Below are 12323 nucleotides of genomic sequence, written 5' to 3' on the forward strand. Positions count from 1 at the left end.
TGGGACGATAGTGGGAGGCTTCATGTCCCATAGTACCAGGTTTGGGGAAAGGGAGAACAATGGCAGATTTCAACAGCTGTGGAAGAACTCCTTGTGATCAAATAAGTTTGAAAAGATGTAATAGGACTGCAAGGGCTGACTGATGTAAATGTTGTAGCATGCGAATATGAATGTCGTCGGGCACAGCTGCCGATGATCGGCTAGCTGAGAGTGTTGCCTGCAGTTCCTGAAGTGTAAAAGACACATTGTACTGTTCTTCTCTGAGAAGAAAAGTTCAAGGGTGCTAATGCTCTGGCAGACTTTGAGGAAAGAAACGAGGGGCATAGATGGAGCCCCTGAGAAATACGGACCAGAGGATTGCCATTTTCATTGGCAACATTTAGTGAGTTTGCTATATCAACACCGGCAACCCGCAGAACAGGAGATTATTTACCACTCAGTTTTTGTACTTTTTTCCGGACTGCACTCATAGAAGAAGCAGAGGTGATGGTGGAGACATAATCTCACAAGCAGGTGCGTTTAGCATCATGGATGGCATGGCAAGCGATCGCACACTTCTGCTTAAAATCAGGAAGTCTCTCCGTGGTTCTATTGTACCGGTACCTGCCCCACGCAGCGCATTTCAAATATACTGCACGAGACCACCAAGGCACGCATTTCTGAAAATGCCTGCCCGAAGTTTGGGGAACAGAATGAGAAGCTGCGGTTAAAACGGAGGACGAGAAGATGTGTAAAAGCTCATCAATGGAGGACGAAGAAGGAACCTTACTAAAAACAGTTAGTTGTGAGTAAAGGTTCCAATTTGCCTGATCAAATTGCCAGTGTGGGTTACAAAGAGGTGGTGAATATGAAGGGGAAGTAAGAATGATTGGGAAATAATTGCTGTCATGTAAATCCAGGAGAACAGACCAGGTGAAGTCTAATGCGGAGGAGGAAGAGCAGACTGAGAGATCGATGCAAGAGAGAGTATGAGTCCGAGGATCAAAATGAGTGAGAGTACCTGTATTTAAAACATTGAGGGGGTGGGTAGCAAGAAAAGCCTCTAACTGAATGCCACAGGAATCACAGTGAGACCCTCTCCAGAGGAAACGATGGGCATTAAAATCGCCAAGTAACAGAAGTGGTGGCTGTAATGGTGAAACAAGAAAGGCAATATCCGGGATGGATAATGCCTGAGAAGGAGAGAGATACAAAGAACAAAGTGTATACCACCTATGCAAGTGGATACGGGCTGCTGTGTAATGCAGCGAAGTACGAACAAATAGCTGATGGTATGGAATATCAGTGTGTAGAAGAAGGGCACTTTCATTAAAGGTCCGATCAGGAAAAGGATCTGAAGAATACAATAAATTATAGCCTGAGATGGGATAGATAACAGCAGAGTGTAATTTTGGTTCCTGTAAGCAAACACCAACAGGAACTGGGAGAGCAACATCTGAAGCTCACCCCGATTACCCCTGAGGCCATGTATATTCCACTGCAAATAGGCCATGATTGACAACGATAAAGATACGTGAAGTCTGCAGGTAAGGGTACCTATGGACTAGAGGGGTTAGAAAAGTCCACATGCGGTGGCAAAGGAAAAAGTTCAAGCAGCAAAGGAACGGTGCGCTGTGAAGAAAGGAGTTGCGCAGATGGAGAAGAGAAAAGAAAAGGAACAGAGGGTGGATCAGTGTCCATTGATGGTTTGGTCTCAGCAATATATTCAGAAATTGCTTTAAGTGTTTTGGAGTTCAGAGACGTCGTATGGGAGACAATATTGGAGATGGAAGGAGGGGGAGTTTGAGTAAAGATCGGAACTTTAATGGACTGTACCATGGTAGGGGGGGGCAAAAGGGTGGAGGGAGATGGAGAAGTGTGGGAGGGGACAGAAGAGGCAGAAACCTGGGAGATGGCTGAAGAGAAAGAAACTTGGGAGGGGACAGGGGAGGAAGGCACAGTAGGCGGATTAGGATGAACCTCCACACTTGTAACGGAGCCAGTGAAAGGGGAAGACCCAGGTACAGAGACCGGGAAGGTAAAATGTGGAGGTGGATGAAGGGAAGGAGGGGTTAAAGGAGATTTCTTGAACCTCTGAGAAGTAGAGGGACGATTGGGAGGAGGTGTCATACGAGGTCTTGTCTATACTGAGGTTTGTGAGGGAGAACACGAAGAAGCGAGGACAGAATGATAAATGGTTTGATAAATGGTTTGAAAAACCGACAAGTTGAAGATTGAGACACTTATGCAGCATATGGGAATCTTTATTCAGGAAGGTTGAACAAGTGTTGAAGAATTCTTTGTAACAGACCCCATGATGCTGCAGTGCCTGACAGTTGTGATAAATGGTTTGAAAAACCCATATGCTGCATAAGTGTCTCAATCTTCGACAGACTGAGGTGTTGAAGTAGGGACGTCTGAGCCCAAGACAGCAAAAGAATTAGATACAGCAGTGACTATGGGACTGGCAACCGCAGAGGAGGTTGCAGAAGATGGGACCCCAGAAGTGGGGGGACGTTTTGAAATACAAGAATAAGAAACACGGGGTAGTCTCCCTTGGAGGCGGAGATGAGAAACTGCCATAGCATAAGGGAGACCTTCTGCTTCTTTGAGGCAACGAATTTCCCGCTCGTTTAAGTAGACCTGGCAACGGCGAGAGTACAAAGGGTGACCCTCATGACAATTAAGGCAAGAGGGAGGTCAACTGCAAGACGTATTAGAATGGTCATCGGCACCACAGACTGGGCATTCAGCTATAGATCTGCAATATTTTGCTGGGTGGCCAAATCGCCAGCAATTCCTACACTGTTGTGGCGTAGGGATCACCTTCCGAACTTGTAACAGATGTCCTGCTACATAAACAGAGGATGGGAGTTCACGGCTGTCAAAAGTTAAACGAGCCACATTGCAAGGGTAACATCTTCACCTGCGGGCAGGAAGAACGTAAGTGTCTACCTTGAGAATTGGGAGATCTTGGAGTTCCAGCTGTTCGAGAATGTCATTGCCACATGTCTGGAAATTCTGTTGGACTATGGTATGGCGCAGAATAACAGTACCACTACAAGAATTGAGGGAATGATGTTTTTTGATAGTGATAGGAATAGTATTGATATGTAAAAGAAGAGAAAGATCATGAGCTTGGGTAGAATTCTGGACTGTGATGATGCATGTACCACTCTTAACTTAAGAGCATGAAAGGAAATATCTCTACCAATGTGGTGTAGGAGCGCTTTGCCAATACTATGGTCGGAAAGATAGGCAGTAGAAGAAGTCGATTTTAAAGTAAAGAATTTAGTCCATTGTGTGGTCCGAAAGTGAGTGTGGAGAGGGAGTGCATGATGTGTCGGTCTTTTCCGAGTAGAATGGGAAGGTAACAAAGTAACATCATCAGGAGATTGTCGTTGGCATTTAGAAGTGGGACCAAAGTCGGTCCGACGTGGGACGGGCTGGCGATTCAAAAATTGCTGCACCGTAGAGGGAGAAGCCAAAAGCATAGTCAAAGGAGAGCGGAGGTCAGACAAATCAAAGGAGTCAGTCGAAACCCCGGCACCTGAAGCAGGTGACAAAACAGCACCAGAAAGAGGTACAGGGGCTTTAGGAGTGTCCAAAGAGTGGCCAAAAGACGAGGCGAGGTCAGAACGGGGTGCGGTAACAATAAGGGGCCAGGGGGTAGCGGGGTCATGGATCGGGTACTCCATGGTTAGGTTACTTCTTTCTTTTTGTTTTTAAGAAAAGAAAGAAAAGAAAAATAAAAAGGAATAAAAAAGGGGGGACCAGGGAGGGATAGTTCCTAGAAGGAATGAAAGGGACAGAAATCTCCCTCCGTGCCCAAGAGGACCTCAGCACCGCAAGTAGCACAGATGCAGCATGGAACCCGTGCCATACCCTACCCTTCATGCCAGTAAACCAGCAATCCGGGATAGCAACCTCACATCTGCCGAGCTACCTTGGTGGACAAAAGAGAGGGCGGCCGGATATCCACCACAAAGCATACCTCCTTCGGCCACCACCCCCGGAATCCAAAAGGTGGCTTCCAGAGATATACCCATCACCTGAAAGACACCCAAAGCCACCCTCCGGGATAATGGAGAGGGATCAGGACATCCCCGGGTGATCCAGATTCCACGGCAAACTACGCCACCGCCAAGAACCTCAACGGAATGGGATGGACCCCGGTACCCTTTCCCCTACCTAGGAACTAGCGTGCCTGTGGGAAAAATCCCAAAGGTCAAAAAGAGGAAGGGCAAAAGGGAGGGGTGGGGAGCAGGAGGAGGAGGAAAGAAAAAAAATGGAGGATGGGGAGGATAGGATAGGGAAGGGGGGATTGGGGGGTAATTAGGTTCGGTCTGAGGAAGGAGACCAACAGGTCTAATTCCTCAGACCAAGAGCCTCTTCACCACGCCAAGGAGCCCCCCTTGAAGAGGATATCATTGCCTAGAAGGGCACTTTCATTAAAGGTCCCATCTGAGAAAGGATCTGAAGAATACAATAAATTATAGCCTGAGATAGGTTGGAAAACAGCTGAGTGTAATTTTGGTTCTTGTAAGCAAACACCAATAGGGGAAAACCTGGAAAGCAATATCTGAAGCTCACCCCAATTACCCCTGAGACCATGGATATTCCACTGTAAATAGGCCATGATTGGCAATGAGGAAAATACCAGGAATCCGTAGGGAAGGGTACCTACAGACTAGAGGGGTTAGAAAAGTCAATGTGCGGTGGCATCAGAAGACGTTCAAGCAGCGAAGGAGCGAAGCGTTGTGAAGAATGGAGTTGTGGAGATGGAGGAGAGGGAAGAGAAGGAACAGGAGATGGATCAGTGTTCATTGAAGGTTTAGTCTCTGTAATATATTCTGAAATAGCATCAAGTGTTTCTGAATTCAAAGATGTTGTATGGGAGACAATATTGGAGATAGATAGAGGAGGGTGAGAAAAGATTGGGACAGTAATGGACTGTACTAAAGTAGGGGGGGGGGACAAAAGCATGTTGGGAACTGGAGAAGAAGTGTGGGAGGGGACAGAAGAGACAGAAACCTGGGAGGCAGCAGAGGGAGAGACTTGGAAGGGGACAGGGGAGGGAGGCACAGAACGAGGAGGGGGCTGAACCTCCACACTTGTAATAGAGCCAGTGAGAGGAGAAGAACCAGGTACAGAGACTGGAAAGGTAAAATGTGGGGGCAGAAGAAGGGAAGGAGGGGGCAAGGAAGATTTGAGCAAAGGGGATTTTTTGGACTTCTGAGAAGTAGAGGGGTGATTAGTAGAAGGTGTCGTACGAGATCTTGTCGATACCGGGGCTTGTGAGTGAGAACTTGAAGATGTCAGAACAGACTGAGCCCAGGACAGCAAAAGAATAAGATACAGGAGTGACTATGGGAGGGGTAACAACAGAGGAGGCTGCAGAAGATGGGATCCTAGAAGTGGGGTGGACTCCAGAAAAACCCTTAAAGATTAGGTAAATTTTTTCTCAACAAAATTGTTTGGACTCTAGTTTATTTGAGGTTCGGTGCATTTGAACACTGAGGTTCCACTGTAATGGGATTTATAATGAATGGTATGTGCTTTTATGTCATCCCAGAGACATGTTTAATAATGACGTACATTGTGATTTAGGTTTTTTGTGCTCATACGCTCTCCTTGAGTAATTTGTAAAGCAGTAAATATTGCATGAGGTTTAGCCAAATGTTATTTTTCATTATTATTATTATTATAATCAAAAAGAAGCGCTAAGCCACAAGGGCTAAACATTATTATTATAATAAAAAAAAAGAAGCGCTAAGCCACAAGGGCTATACAATGCTGCAGGGCAGGAAGGAAGTGAGGGCATCAGGTGGCAAAAGAGAAGTGGATGAGTAATACGATACGGATAACAGCAAAGCAGTGGATGGTGAAAGGGTAAAGGGCAGCAAGAGACTGAGCTAGAAAGGGCTGAGGGGAGTGCGTAAGGTATCATCATCAGAGTTTGTGGAGTAAATCAGTCGTTGTCAAGAAGTCAATGAGCGAGGATTAAAGGAGGGTCCATCAGCAAGAAGGGAAGGTAAAGAGAGAGTAGTAGAATGAAGACGGGGTTGGAGGTAAATTCTGCATGCTCGTTGATAGAGAGGGCAGTCTAACAGAATGTGGCTAATCGATACTGGAACTTAACACTGCATACAGAGAGGTACAGGGTGCCTCTCCATGAGATACCCGTGAGTAAGACGAGTGTGGCCAATGCGAAGACGGGAGAGAGTGGTCTCCCAACCACGGCACTGATGACAAGAAGATGGCCAGTAACCTATGCTCAGTTTAATAGAATGAAGTTTGTTACCAAGCAGAGTTGACCAACGTTGTTGCGAACGGGCGCGAAGGTGGGCAGCTATTGTAGTAAAATAGTCCAGAAATGGAACACCTCTATAGGAAATTGGTAGGTCATGTACTGCTGACCGCGCAGCAGTGTCTGCCTGTTCATTGCCCTGTACGTCAACATGACCAGGGACCAAACAAAAAATATCTTTATGCTTCGTAGAGATACGTTGTAGCCAAAGTTGGATACGGAGAACTAGGGGGTGAGATGTATCAAATTTTTGTATAGCCTGTAGAGCACTAAGGGAGTCTGAGACTACCACAAATGATGACACAGGCATAGATGCGATACGAATGAGTGCTGCAAGAATGGCATACAGTTCAGCAGTAAAAATGCTAGCCCAAGATAGTAAATGCCCCTGCACGACGCTGTCCGGAAACACTGCCGCGAATCCGACGCCGTCTGAAGACTTAGAGCCATCTGTGTACACAGCGGTGGCATGAGAATGGAAGTGGAAGCGATAAAGAAAAAGAGAGCAGGAAGCCACCGTAGGCAGTTGAGCTTTCGAGCAAGGGAGTGAGAGAGAACAGACCTGAACAGCTGGAACTTCCCAGGGGGGTAGGGAAAAGTGAGATGCTACATGAACATATAAAGGTGGTAACTGAAGGGAAGACAAGAGTGAATGTAGGCAAAGAGAAAAGGGACGGAGCAAACAGGGGCGGCGAACGAATAAAGAATGTCTACTAATATCGGTGACCATTCTATAAATGGAAGGATTGTGTAGATCGTGAGAGCGTACATAGTAGCGAAGGCAATGGGCATCACGGCGATCAGACAAGGATGGAACATTCGCTTCTGCATAGAGGCTCTCAACAGGGGAAGAGCGAAAAGCACCAAGGCACAAACGTAATCCTTGGTGATGGAAAGAGTTAAGGCTAGAGAGAGTAGCAGGAGAGGCCGCGAAATAAATCTGGTCACCATAATCGAGTTTCGATAAAATGAGGGCTGAATGTAGGCGAAGCAGAGTTCAGCGATCAGCTCCCCAGGAAAGATGAGCAAGGGTTTTAAGAAGGTTTAGCCGGCTGTGACAAGTTGCCTTCAGAGAGGTAATGTGAGGTTTCCAGGATAACCTACGGTCAAAGAGAAGGCCTAGAAACCTGACTGTATCATGTTCGGGGATACGGGAGCCATAGAGATACAAAGGATGATCGGAGATAACAGAGCGTCTAGTGAAAGTAATTTGGTGAGTTTTGGTACTTGAAAATTTAAACCCATGCGTGGTGGCCCAAGTGGAAACACGGTCGACCGCATGCTGGAGAGAAACTGTGCCTGCACAAGCAATAACAAAGTCATCAACATAGATTGATGACCAAATATTGGGTGGAAGAACAGAGGCCAAATCATTTATAGCAAGGAGAAAAAGTGTTGTGATTAGAACACATCCCGGAGGGACACCTTCAGCTTGGACGAAGTCCAGGGAAAGAACATTATTGACTCGAACACGGAAATGTCTGTCAGTTAAAAAGTTCTTAAGGAAGGATGGTAGATTGCCTCGGAGGCCTAAGGAATGGGCCTGGGCCAAAATATTATACCTCCAAGTTGTGTCATAAGCCTTCTCAAGGTCAAAAAATATGGCAATAACTGAGTGATTATTCGCAAAGGCATTATGAACATACGTATCCAAGCGTAGTAAGGGGTCTATGGTAGAACGACCCTTACGAAAGCCATATTGACTAGCGGAGAGACTGTTGTGTGTCTCTAAATACCACATTAAACGTCGATTTACGAGACGTTCCATCACTTTGCAAACTGCACTAGTAAGAGCGATGGGACGATAGTGGGAGGCATCATGTCCTGTAGTACCCGGTTTGCGGAAAGGGAGAACAATGGCAGATTTCCACAGCTAGGGAAGAGCTCCTTGTGCCCAAATAAGATTCAAGAGGTGTAAGAGGACTACAAGGGCTGACAGATGTAAATGGTGTAACATACGAATATGAATGTCATCAGGCCCAGCTGCCGATGATCGGCAAGCTGAGAGCGTTGCCTCTAGTTCTTGAAGTGTAAAAGGCACATTATACTGTTCTTCTCTGAGAGAAGAAAAGTCCAAGGGTACTAACTCTCTGGCAGACTTTGAGGAAAGAAACGAGGGGCATAGATGGAGCCCTGGGGAAATACGGACCAGATGTGTGCCAAGTTCAATGGCAACATCGAGAGGGTTTGCTACATCAACACCAGTGACCCGTAGAACAGGAACTGGGTCAGGAGAGTATTTACCACTCAATTTCCTCACTTTTTTCCAGACTGCACTCATAGAAGAAGCAGAGGTGATGGTGGAAACATAGTCTTGCCAAAAAGAGCGTTTAGCTTCACGGATGACACGGCGAGCGATCGCACGCTTCTGCTTAAAATCAAGAAGTCTCTCAGCAGTTCTATTGTACCGGTACCTGCCCCATGCAGCGCGTTTCAAATGTACTGCATGAGCACAAGCAGGAGACCACCAAGGCACACACTTCTGAGAATGCCTGCCTGAGGTTTGGGGTATAGAAAGAGAAGCTGCGGTATAAACTGACGTCGAGAAGATGTGTAGGAGCTCATCAATGGAGGATGAAGAAGGAACCTCACTAAAAGCAGTGAGGTGTGAGTAAAGATCCCAATTTGCCCGATCAAATTGCCAGCGAGGGCTACGGAAACTTGGTGAATAGGAAGGAGAAGTAAGAATGATTGGAAAATGATCGCTGTCATGTAAGTCCGGTAGAACAGACCAGGTGAAGTCTAGTGCAGTGGAGGAAGAGCAGACTGATAGATCGATGCAAGAGAGAGTATGAGTACGAGGATCAAAATGGGTGGGAGTACCCGTATTTAAAACACGGAGGGGGTGAGAGGCGAGAAAAGCTTCCAACTGGATGCCACGTGAGTCACAATGAGACCCCCCCAGAGGAAATGGTGGGCATTAAAATCACCAAGTAACAGAAGTGGTGGTGGTAAGCATGAAACAAGAAAGGCAAAGTCTGGGATAGAAAATGTTCGAGGAGAGAGATGTACAGAACATATTGTAAACCACTTATTCAAGTGGATACGGGCTGCAGTGTAATGCAGCGAGGTATGGACAAATAGTTGACAGTACGGAATATCACTGCGTGGAAGAAGGGCACTTTCATTAAAGGTCCCTCCTGAGAAAGGATCCGAAGAACACAATAAATTATAGGCTGAGATAGGTTGGAAAACAGCCGAGTGTAATTTTGGTTCTTGTAAGCAAGCACCAACAGGGGAAAACCTGGAAAGCAACATCTGAAGCTCACCCTGATTACCCGAGGCCGCGGATATTCCACTGTAAATAGGCCATGATTGGCGATGAAGAAAATATCAGGAATCTGTAGGTAAAGGCACCTACGGACTAGAGGGGTTATAAAAGTCAACGTGTGGTGGCATTGGAAGACGTTCAAGCAGCGAAGGAATGGAGCATTGCGAAGAATGGGGTTGTGAAGATGGAGGAGAGGGAAGAGAAGGAACAGGAAGTGAATCAGTGTCCATTGAAGGTTTAGTCTCTGCAATATATTCTGAAATGGCTTCAAGTGTTTCTGAATTCAAAGATGTATGGGAGACCATATTGGAGATAGAAGGAGGAGGGTGAGTAAAGATTGGGACATTAATGGACTGTACCAAAGTAGAGGGGGAGGGAAGAGTGTAAGGGACTGGAGATGAAGTGTGGGGGGGACAGAAGAGGCAGAAACCTGGGAGGTGGCAGAAGAGGCAGAAACCTGGGAGGTGGCAGAAGAGGGAGAAACTTGGGAGGGGACGGGGGTGGAAGGCATAGTACGAGGAGGGTGAATCTCCACACTTGTAATAGAGCCAGAGAGAGGGGAAGAACTAGGTACAGAGACTGGAAAGGTAAAGTGTGGAGGTGGAAGAAGGGAAGGAAGGGGCAAAGAAGATTTGAGCAATGTGGATTTTTTGGACTTCTGAGAAGTAGAGGGGCGATTGGTATTAGGTGTCATACGAGGTCTTGTTGATACTGGGGCTTGTGAGGAAGGACGCGAAGATGTGAGAACAGACTGAGTTGTAGTCGGGACGTCCGAGCCAAGGACAGCAAAAGGATTAGATGCCGGAGTGGCTATGGGAGGGGTAATAACAGAGGAGGCTGCAGAAGATGGGACCCCAGAAGTGGGGTGATGTTTGGAAACACGAGAATAAGAAACACGGGGTAGTCTCCCTTGCAGGCGGAGATGAGTAACTGCCATAGCATAAGGGAGACCTTCTGCCTCTTTGAGGCAACGGATTTCACGTTCATTTAAGTAGACCTGGCAACGGCGGGAGTACGAAGGGCGAGCTTCATTACAATTAAGGCAAGATGGAGGTTGACTGCAAGATGTATTAGAATGGTCATCGGCACCACAGACTGGGCATTCGGCCATAGATCTGCAATATTTTGCTGGGTGACCAAAACGCCAGCAATTTCTACATTGTTGCAGTGTAGGTATCACCTTTCGAACTTGTAACCGATGTCCCGCGACATATACAGACGACGGGAGTTCTCGGCTGTCAAAAGTTAAACGAGCCACATTGCAAGGGTAACGTCTCCGCCCCCGGGCAGGAAGGACATAAGTGTCTACTTTGAGGATTGGGAGATCCTGGAGTTCCAGCTGTTCAAGAATGTCATTGCCACATGACTGGAAATTCTGTTGGACTATGGTATGGGGCAGAATGACAGTACCACTACAAGAATTGAGAATAAGATGTTTTTCAATAGTGATAGGAGTAGTATCGATATTCGAAAGGAGTGAAAGATCATGAGCTTGGGTAGCATTCTGGACAGTGATGATGCGCGTACCGCTCTTGAGAGCATGAAATGAAATATCTGTACCAACATGACGCAGGAGCGCTTTGCCAATACTATGGTCAGAAAGGTAGGCAGAAGAAGTCGGTCTTAAAGTAAAGAATTTAGTCCATTGTGTGGTCCGAAACTGAGCGTGGAGAGGGAGTGCTTGATGTGTCAGTCTTTTCCGAGTAGACTGGGAAGGTAACGAAGGAGCATCATCAGGAGATTGACGTTGGCGTTTAGGAGTAGGACCGGAGTTGGTCCTGTGTGAAATGGGCAGGCGATTCGAAAATTGCCGTACCGTAGAGGGAGAAGCCGGAAGCATAGTCAAAGGAGAGCGGAGTTCAGACAAATCGAAGGAGTCAGTCGAAGCCCCGGTATCTGAAGCGGGTGAGGAAACAGCACCAGCAAGAGGTACAGGGGCATCAGGAGTGTCCGAAGAGTGGTCTAAACACAAGGCAGGGTCAGAATGGGGTGCGGTATTAAGAAGGGGCCCGGGGGTAGTGGGTTTATGGATTGGGTTCTCCATGGTTAGGTTACTCCTTTGCTTTTTGTTTTTAAGAAAAAAAAAGAAAGAAGAAAAGAAAATAAAAATAAAAAAACAATAAAAAAAGGGGGGAGTGGGGAGGAATGAAAGGGCCGGAAATCTCCCTCCTCGCCCAAGAGGACCTCAGCACCGCTAGTAGTGCAGATGCAGCATGGAACCCATGCCATACCCTACCCTTCATGCCAGTAAACCAGCAATCTGGGATAGCAACCTCACATCTGCTGAGCTATCTCGGTGGACAAAAGAGAGGGCGGCCGGATATCCGCCACAAAGCATACCTCCTTCGGCCACCACCCCCGGAATCCGAAAGGTGGCTTCCAGAGATACACCCGTCGCCCGAAAGACACCCAAAGCTACTCCGGGATACCGGAAAGGGATCGGGACATCCCCAGGCGATCCAGATTCCACGGCAAACTACGCCACCACCAAGAACCTCAACGGAATGGGATGGACCCCGGTGTCCTTTCCCCTACCTAGGAACTAGTGTGCCTGTGGGAGAAATCCCAAAGGCCAAAAAGAGGAAGGGCAAAAGGGAGGGGTGGGGAGGAGGAGGAGGAATGGAAAAAGGGGAGGATGGGATAGGGGAGGGGAGAATGGGGGGTAATTAGGTTCGGTCTGAGGAAGAAGACCGACAGGTCTAATTCCTCAGACCAAGAGCCTCTTCACCACGCCAAGGAGCCTCCCTTGAAGAGGACAAGGGC

Source organism: Cherax quadricarinatus, chromosome 90 (assembly GCF_038502225.1).
Source record: "Cherax quadricarinatus isolate ZL_2023a chromosome 90, ASM3850222v1, whole genome shotgun sequence".
NCBI classification, from domain to species: domain Eukaryota; kingdom Metazoa; phylum Arthropoda; class Malacostraca; order Decapoda; family Parastacidae; genus Cherax; species Cherax quadricarinatus.